The sequence below is a fragment of the Manihot esculenta genome, chromosome 1 (genome assembly GCF_001659605.2).
Source record: "Manihot esculenta cultivar AM560-2 chromosome 1, M.esculenta_v8, whole genome shotgun sequence".
In the NCBI taxonomy this organism is placed as follows: Eukaryota; Viridiplantae; Streptophyta; class Magnoliopsida; order Malpighiales; family Euphorbiaceae; genus Manihot; species Manihot esculenta.
The window spans coordinates 41049926-41060052 of record NC_035161.2 but is presented as its reverse complement, the minus strand read 5'-3'; positions in this window follow the sequence as shown (position 1 = coordinate 41060052).

Genomic DNA, 10127 nt, shown 5'->3' with positions numbered 1-10127 from the left:
AGGTTTTACATGAAAATCTTTCAAAGTCTCATTGAATCTCAATTCCCAATTCCTAACTTGGTGGATACAAATTAGGTTTCAAAAAAACATCGTTGTGTGTAAATGTTTGACTACCAAACTAAAGCCTTCGTTATACATGGAAGTCAATATTTTAAACCAGCCAGCAACTTTCTAATATTTTATTATTTTGATAAGCGAAAGAGCGGATTAAATTTTGAAAAGTTTAAATTTAATTTATTAATTTTTTAAAATTTATGTGAAATTCGTATTTTATTTATTTCGAATTCGAGTGAAATATTAATAAATTTAAATTTTTTTTATTTAGTAAATGAATTTAGATAAATTAAGTTTTTATCGAGTTTAATTTTGAATAATTTATAAACAGTTTAATTTATTTATATATATATGATGAGTGAGTTTTAATTTAAAATTATAAATTTAAAATTAAATAATTTTAGTTAAATATATATATATATATATATATATATATATATATATAAATTAGCTAATAAATTTTTAAAAAATAAGCGGATATAAATTTTTATAAATTTTAATAATATAATTAAATTATGTAAAATTGAAATATAAAATATTTCAGATTTAATTCATGAAAATATATATAGGATTTGAGTTTAATTCTTTTATACTATTATTTTTAGTCTATTTAACGAAACTGTTCATGAGTCTAATGTATAAATTCGAAAATGAGTTGAGTTTACGGATTTTGACCAGCCGGCTATTATAAAATTTAAACTTAACTTCTTTATTAAATAAATTTAATTCGTTTAAAATTCTAGTAAAATTTTGAATAGATGACAAACAATTTAATTTATTTGCAATCTTAATTAAGTTAGCCATTATTTTTAAAGAAAGGAGAAAGATAAAATATCTTCATTTGATGAATTTGGCTTCTTGTTCTCACACTCATTTAGTCATTAACAGATTAGGGAATCTTCCAATTGAAGGAATGCAAAGACAATTAAAAGTAACTAGTACAGCCTCAGTATATGAAATAAATCACACATGCCGGCCAAAAGAAAAAATATATATATATATATTTGTTAATTTAAGTGTCACTTAGGGTTTGATATGAGAAAATATTGTAATCATCTATGTAGGTAGCTAGTGGTGTCTGCTGCTTGAACCATTACTTCCACTTCTTTTTTTTTTTTTCTCGGTAGATGGTAAGACTGAACATTTATATTGCAATAAAAAATCATGATACCCGTCTACCATTAAATCTGATAAAATCTATTTTCATATATTTTTAGTTTATAGTGAATCAGATTTATTAGGGATTTATTAAAAATTTCCTGATTATTGCTTAGGTGCATCTAATTTATCTAAAAGCCAGTTTAAAAAGGACGTTCACGTGCTCTGTCTTTTTGCCACCTTTAATTTTTTCCGCATTACATTATTTTTCATGTTAAGCCTCTATTTATTATAAATAAAATATTTTTTTAAATTTTTTTTTTATTTTCTATATTTAAAATATTTAAAAAAATTTATCAACCAAATATATTTATTTATAGAAAGAAAGTTAAATCATTTTTTAAAAAACTGATTTCTATTTTTTAAAAATAAATTATTGTCAAAGAACATAAAATACTTTACTTTTTAAAAATATTTTTTTATAAAAAAACATTTTATATGGAAGATATTCTTTATATATTAATTAATTTTATGAACAAATAGAATCTCAATTAAGTCATTTATAATAATAAAGTTGTGATAAAAATGTAATTTAATATTAATTTTTTGGAAATTATAAATAATGTTGAATAATTTAATTTATTATTCTATCACATCTCTATGGTCTTCAGCCCCCACTCCCACTAGGGCTATGCCCATGACCCCACACGCTTCCATTTCAATGCCTCGTGCCACGCACGTCGAGATCATCGGTTTCATCCGATTTCCTACCGTGCTTTTCTTTATTTTTCAGAAACCGTCTGAGTGCATCATCCACCGTTGAAAAATAATAAAAGTTTTCTACTCTTCCACTGCTTTTGAAGAAATTTCTCCACTTGTCGACCCCTTATCATAGGATTCGCAGCAAAGGAACAAGCATCCAAATTACGTGTCAAGCCATGGCGGCAGGTAACGGCTATAACAATTCTTTTTAGTCTTTTTTTTTTGTTTCAAAAAAAAAATTCTTTATTCATCACAAAGAAGATGTGGATCCACAGACATTGCCAGCTGTCAATTGCCATGTCACCTTATCTCTTCGTGCACAATCACGCGCTATTGTATCTTAAAGATTGGAACGATTTATGAAGGCTTTGGGATAAGGCCTCTCTGCGACCTTTTAATATTATTCTAAATAGGTAGTTTCTAAAATTTTTAGTGAAATCCGTTTTTCAAATTAAAAAAGTTGTTTTTTTCTTGAAAATAAATTTAATAACTTAAAAATTTATTGGCGTTAATTAATATTGTTTGAAAATTGATCAATTTATTTTTTTATTAATTAAATATTAATTTTATTTTTAATTCTCTCTTTCTTGTGTATAATTTTGTTCTTATTTAGATTTTATATCACATTTTCTTAATTTCACATGTTATTTTTTGAGCATATTAAAATTTTAAAATAGTATTATACTATTGGATAAATGTTTGATGAAAAAATCATTTAAATTAAATTATAATTGCCTTTATCTATTTGTAATACAGAAGTGAGTAATCTGATCGTAAATAGAAAAACTTAAAAGGCCAAAAGCCGTTTTATCAAAAGTCCTAATGCGCAGTAATATATGTTGACATGAAAAATGCAAATCAACCTGGAAAAGGAGATAACGAAGTTTAGATTGGAAATGGAATTTTTTTATCATTGGCGTGGTTGTGGTTTGGAATTGCACGTGTGAGAAACGGGCATGTGTGGATTCTTGAACCGGACGCCTAGAGTCGAGTGTCTTTGTCCACTCAAAGTACCGCACCCCTATGCTATTAACATTTCTCCCATTAAATTCAAAAATAATTAAAATTATAAATATAAAATTTCATGCTCTCGCAAATTAGATTAATAGTTATTTTTATATAAATTAAAAATATATAATTAATTCTAGTTTCAAAAATAAATTTTTATTATTAAATTTATTTTCCATTCATATTAAACAGATAATATGTTAATAAAATAATATTTTTTCTATTTCATAATTTTTATCAATTTTATTTTTTTATATATATTAAAAATATATAATTTTACTTTTTTTTAATTATATCTGATGATCGCTGAGTTTTACTGTCATAGCAGGAGGCCAGGTCCGTGAGAGCAGTATCGGTCCGAGACCCACGAAGTCTCTCTGATGGACTGGACTGGTTTCTTCAGCTCTGATCCAGTCTTACCAAGTGAATTGGATCACTCATAAACCTCAATCTGCTCCCCACGAGTTCGGTCTTGAAAAGTAACAAGAGAAAAGATAGCAGGCCCAGTTACCTCGCAGCCCTGTCCATACGCGCGCCGAGAGAATTAAATGGCCGCCTGACATCGGGTAGACATCTGACGCTTTCATACATACGAGCCTGTATGACAAAGACAGATGACACTGTAGCTGTGAGGCCATTAGGCACCACTAACAGACAAAGGAAAAAGGAAAAAGGAAAAAGGGGGAAAGGCACATTTCTCACAAAAAAGCTTACACACACGTACTAGAAACCCTATTCTTTGAATTTCAGAATATCAATATCCATATTAAATATATTGAACTTTATTAAATATTAAAAGATATTTTTTAAAAAATTTAAAAATTAAATAAAATTAAATAGTGTTATAATAATTAATTTAGATATTATTATAATATAAAAAATAAAGTGGACAATAATTTTAAAATAATAAAAAATAGATAAAAATTTTAAAATAAATAGAGTAATAAACTGTGTGTGATATTGGCCGGGCTCCGGATGCTTGGGTCTTGGCAATGTTCATCAAAGAAAAACTGTGCCTTAGCTTTTTTATGGCTCAATGTGCGGCCCTACTCCTTGTACAAGTCCGGTACTTATTCCGAACAAGCTAGACTGGATGTAAATTTGTACGTGAGGTCCTAACCTTAAATATTCATTAGCTTCGTAGAACAGCAAATCCCATAATGCTCGAGATTGTATCCAAGTAGTATCGGATGGAATTAAATGACCGTCTCACAATAGAAAATGACGCAGTATATCAGTACGTACAGCTAGTGTGAATATGATAGGAGATTATAAATACAGGACGGCGGTTATACGTCACTAAAAGACAAAAGATAGAAGGAATAAAAGGATATGCAGAGAAAATAGAAATTAAACTTACCAAAATATGCTCTGAGCCTAACTTCTTATTGGATCTCAAACATCAATTAGCACCGTCTATGGAAATCAAATGAGAAATTATTGTTACCAGAGTTCTCATACTCATTTCATTCACTGATACCCACATGGCCAATAATGGCAAAAACCATATCGGAAACACTCCAAACTACCCGAGCTCAACTCAGGAAGGCCCACAATTCTTATTCTCTAGCCCAACTGCCACAATAAATCAGCCACCCATGTTACTTAACCCTTCACCGAGCTCAACCAGGATCATGTCCTGAATTACCCTATCTGACCAAGAACTACAAAGCATGGCTCTCCAATTACAAAATATTGCTCACTGGCTAAGCCAGATGTTACTATAGAGAGGGCTCAGTACCCCGTTGAGCATACTAGCTATAGCTGAGGGCTCAATATCAATGAACCCCAACCCACATTGAGCTATCAAATCCCTCGATATAGTAATAGGAAGACAAACGATGGAGACGAAGAAGTCAGTCAGATAAACAAACCAATAGCCTAAGCTAGAGGCAAGATAGTAAGGAAGCTTATTAAGAATGATGGGGCTGAGAGCTACTCTTTCGAACCAGCAGAAAGGTCGGAAAGTGAAGAGTTAGAAGAAACTACCGCCTGGAGAAAAGGCTCAAAAGGGAAGACACAGACGTAGACCAAAAGTTAGACAGAGTTGAGAGCACGAGACATCAATAGTCCCCTATTGCCAAGCTCATCGCCGTTTGTAAAACTGATTCAACAGGAAATCACACCAAAAAAATTTATGATACCAACCCTGGCAGCCTATGATGGGACGGAAAACCCCCGAGAACATGTCTTAAACTACAAGACATTCATGGAGTTGCAAACTCATTCGGATACCCTGATGTATAAGGTCTTTCCAACCACCTTAACAGAACTAGCCCGGGTGTGGTTTAACAACCTGGATTTGGGGAGTATCAAGAACTTCATAGACCTGGCCAGTGTATTCATTAGCAGATTCATTACTGGAATTCCTATGGAAAGAAAGATGAGCTACTTAGAGACCACTCAGCAAAGGATAAATGAATTTCTGAGAGAGTATGTTGTCAAATTCAACTTTGAGACTTTGCAAATACCTAAATTGGATAAAGCAAGAGCAGTAGAAGCCAGGCAGAAGGGCATAACCTCCCCAGAGTTCTTTTGGTCGTTGTGCAAAAAGCTCCCTACTACCCTATCAGAGCTAATGAAAAAAGGCGGAGAAATACATAAGGCAGGATGATGCCTTGACAACCAGCCAGTTCACCAAGGATAATAGAGAGAGAGGAAGGATTGGGGAGGACAAGAGATAAGACAAGTCAGAGAAGAGACATGACCGGGGATCGGAGGCATTAAATAGACACCGAAGAGAAAGAAAGGAACAAAGACCTTATCAATCTCAGCTCCCCATTGAAGTCACTCCCCTAAACGTATCCAGAGTCAAAGTGTTCATAGCAGTCCAGAATAAGAATTTCATACAATAGCCTAAGACTATGAAAGCAGAGGCAAGCAGAAAGGACCCGAATAAATACAGTCAATACCATAGAACACATCACCATGACACGAACAACTGCTATCAGCTAATAAATAAGATAGAAAGGCTGATCAAGAGATGCCATCTTTAAAATTTTGTGAAGAAGCCGAAGGGCCAGAGACAACAACAAGGTACGGTTGGGGAAAGGCCCAAGAGGCAGATCAGAGCACCAGTAAACGATGGCTCCAGTGTAACAATCAACATAATTGTAGGAGGGATTGGAGGCTGTATGAGTAGGAGGGGAAGGAAGAGAGGAAGAAATGAAAGTGAAAGCAGCGCAGAGGTCATGCAAGTCGCTATTCCCCATTAAATATCTCCTTTTCCCTAGAGGATGCACAGGGGGTATAGATGCCCCACGATGATGCCCTAGTCATCGAAGCAGTCATACATAGGGGTGAGCAGTATTCGGCTAAAAAAAAAATCGACCAAACCAAATTAATTCAAAATTTCAATTCGATTTTTTATTCATTTTGGTTTGATTCGGTTTATTTTTTAATTTTATAAATTTCAGTTATTTCAATTCGGTTTGAATTTAATCAGAAAAAATTTAAAAAAAATCAAATCAAATCGATTAATGATAATAGTATATTATTTTTAATAATATAAAGAGATTAGACCATAATTAAAGTTAAAATATTTCAATTAAATTTTATAATACTAAAAATAAGGTGTAAAAAAATAAAAAGTTTATTAAAAATCCAAACCGATCAGCCGAATCCAATCGAATTGAATCAAATTGATTTGATTCAATTTGATTTCTGACTAAAATCAGTTTGGTTTCATTTTTATAAATACAAAAATTTTATTTTTTGATTTATTCAGTTCGGTTTAGTTTTGAACCGAACCGACCAAATGCTCACCCCTAGTCATCCGCAACTTCATGGTTCATAAGGTACTAGTCGATGACAGCAGTAAGGGAGAATCTATTACTCTACCAGATCTTCCAGCAGATGAAAATACCTAAGAGGTAGCTCGTCAGGGACCAAGTCCCGGTCAAAGGGATAGGGAGAACCCCGATAGCGGGAGAAGAAAAAGTAAAAGTAAAAGTAGCCCTTACTCTAGGGGATCCTCCCCTATCATGGAATCACTATACCATATTCCTGGTGGTGAAGTTACTCCTAAATTATAATGCTATCCTAGAAAGACCAATGTTATATAATTTTAAAGCAGTGATCAGCATTTGGTATCTGACCATGAAGTTCCCGACGGAGGCAGAAGTCGGAGTTATCCGAGGAAAGTAGGAAGAGGGCAGAACGGTATACCTGACGGTAGAGGAACAATGCACCCAGCCAGAGAAGGAAAACTCTAAATTTATGGAAGTTAGGGACGAGAGAAAGGAGGCCAGGACTGAACCAATTGACAAGCTGGAGACCTTTCCACTATCCGAAGAAGAAAGTGACAAGGTTTTCAGCATCAATTCGAACCTAGAAGAATGCCAAAAGAAAGTTGCAATGACCTTAATCCAGGGGCATGCCTCAAGCTTTGCCTGAAAGCCTTCGGATATGCTGGGAATTAATCCCAAGGTAATGACCTATAAATTGAAAGTCTTTCCTAATGCCAAGCTAATAAAACAGAAGAAGAGAGTCTTCGGAAAGGAGAAGCAATAGACCATAAGGGAGGAAGTGGAGAAATTAGAAGAGGCTAGGTTTATTAGGGAAGTAATGTACCCACAGTGGTTAGTTAACCATGTGTTAGTAAAAAAGGCCAACGGGAAGTATAGGATGTGTATAGACTTCATCGATCTAAACCAGGCCTATTCAAAAGATTATTATCCCTTTCCCGATATTAATAAAATGGTAAATTCTACAGCTAATTTTGATTACTTATCATCTCTGGATGCTATGTCGGGTTATCACTAAATCCCTATGGATAACTCAGATGAAGAGAGGATCTCCTTTATAAATGAAGACATATTACTATAAGGCTATACCTTTTGGATTGAAAAACGCTGAGACTATATACTAATGACTGATGAATAAAATCTTCAAAGACCAGATAAGGAGAAATGTAGAGGTGTACGTCGATGACATAGTAGTTAAAAGTCGAACTTTCCAACAACATCTGACTAACCCAGAAGAAGTCTTTCAGGTATTGCAGCAATACAAAATGAGGTTGAATCCTACGAAGTGTGCTTTCTTCATCAGAATAGAGGAAAATTTTTGGGTCATATTGTCAATGGGAAGGACATAAAGCTTAAACCAAAAAAAGTAGAAGCCATATTGAACATGTCTGAGCCGACCTACGTAAGGGATGAATAGAGGCTCACGAGAAGAGTAGTAACACTTAACAGGTTCATGTTCAGGTCTGCAGAGAGATGCCTACCCTTCTTCAAGAAGTTAAGAAAAGTCTTGAACTTTGAATAGTTAGAGTATTGCCGGGAGGCCTTCAAAAGTCTTAAGGAATATCTCAGCTCCACACATGTACTTAGCAGTCCCTTGGTAGGAGAGGAGCTGTTGATCTACTTAGCAGCATTAGAACAGGCGGTGACTGACGAGCTGGTAAGGGAAGAGGCAGAGATCCAGAAGCCAGTCTTCTATATCAGCAAGGTGCTCAAGGACACTGAGATCAGGTATATGAACATAGAAAATTGGCATTCGCTTTGTTGTTAGTAGTAAGAAAGTTTAGAATGTATCTGGAAGACCATCAAGAAGTAGTAATGACTAATCAGCCTTTGAAAAAGATCTTACACAAGCCTAAGACTTTAAGGCGGATGCTAGCATGGTCAATAGAAATTAGACCGTACTGTCTCATTTACCGACCTCGGATAGTAATTAAAGCACAGGCCTTGGCCGATTTCATAGCCAAATGCTCCTTCAGCATGGTTAAGAAAGAACAAAATGATGCGCTATCGGACTCAATGGAAAAAGGAGTGGGGAGCAAACCTCAGTATGAATTCGTATGGGAGCTATTTGTAGATGGCGCATCAAGTTCCACAGGTAGTGGGGCAGGAATCCTTCTGAAAGGGCCTAATGAGTTCAAATTATGTTATACATTACGCTTCGGGTTTCCAGGGTCCAATAACATGGTTGACTACAAAGCTCTTCTAAATGGAATACAAATAGCCTTAGAAGTGGGGTCAACTGACCTCACAATAAATAGTGATTCACAACTGGTGGTGAACCAAATAACAGGGATGTACAGATGAAGGATCGGGCCATGCAAAAATACTTAGTTAAAGTACGAATCTTGGAAGCTTAGCTCGGTGAGCAAGGGATTATAGTTGGATATAGACGAATACCTTGAGAGGGAAATGAAGAGGCAGACTTGATCAGCAAATTGTCTGTAGAGGAGCTACAACTGGTGGTGAACCAAATAACAGGGATGTACAGGTGAAGGACTGGGTCATGCAAAAATACTTAGTTAAAGTACGAATCTTGGAAGCTGAGCTCGTTGAGCAAGGAATTATAGTTGGATATAGACGAATACCTTGAGAGGGAAATGAAGAGGCAAACCTGCTCAGCAAATTGTCTGTAGAAGAGCCAGAGCAACTCCCGGATGAGGTGTATATGCAGCAAATCAACATCCCTACTTTTGAAAAGCCGGCCTCCATTATGCACATTGATAAAGAAAGAATCTAGATGACCCCATACCTTGAGTATCTCGAAGCCATAAAATTGATAGAAGATAAAGCAAAAGCTCAGAAAATCGCGACTAAATTCGCTAGTTACCAGGCGGTAAGAGGGATTCTATATCGGATAGAGAAGTCTAGCCCATGGTTAAGGTGCGTAGGGCCATAAGAGGCATCCAGAATAATCCAAGAAATACACCAAGGGGTCTACAGAGTTCATGAAGGAGCAATCGCGTGGGCGAATAAGATTTTCTGGTAGAAGTGCTACTGGCTAATAGTAAAGAAGCAAGTCGGAGAATTTGTGAAGAAATATAATGTCTGCAAAAGATTTGTTAACGCAATCAATAGTCCGGCTATGCCACAGTCAAGTATATCTAGTCCATGGTCATTCTTGCAGTGGAGGATAGACATTCTGGAACCTTTTTCTAAGAAAAGATTTGTGATCGTAACTGCAGAATACTTTTTCAAATGGCTTGAGGCAGAGACTGTGCCCACCATCATAGCTCGAAAGGTGATAGACTTTGTGTGGAGCAACATCATCTACCGATTTAGGATACCCAGAACACTCATATCGAACAATGGGAAGCAGATCGACTGCAACTCTTTTCAGGATTTTACGAGAAATATGGATATATAGGATAAGTTTTCCTCAATAGCTCATCTACAAGCGAATGGCCAAACCGAGGTAACGAATTAGGCTATCCTTCAAAGACTGAAGAAACGGTTTGACGG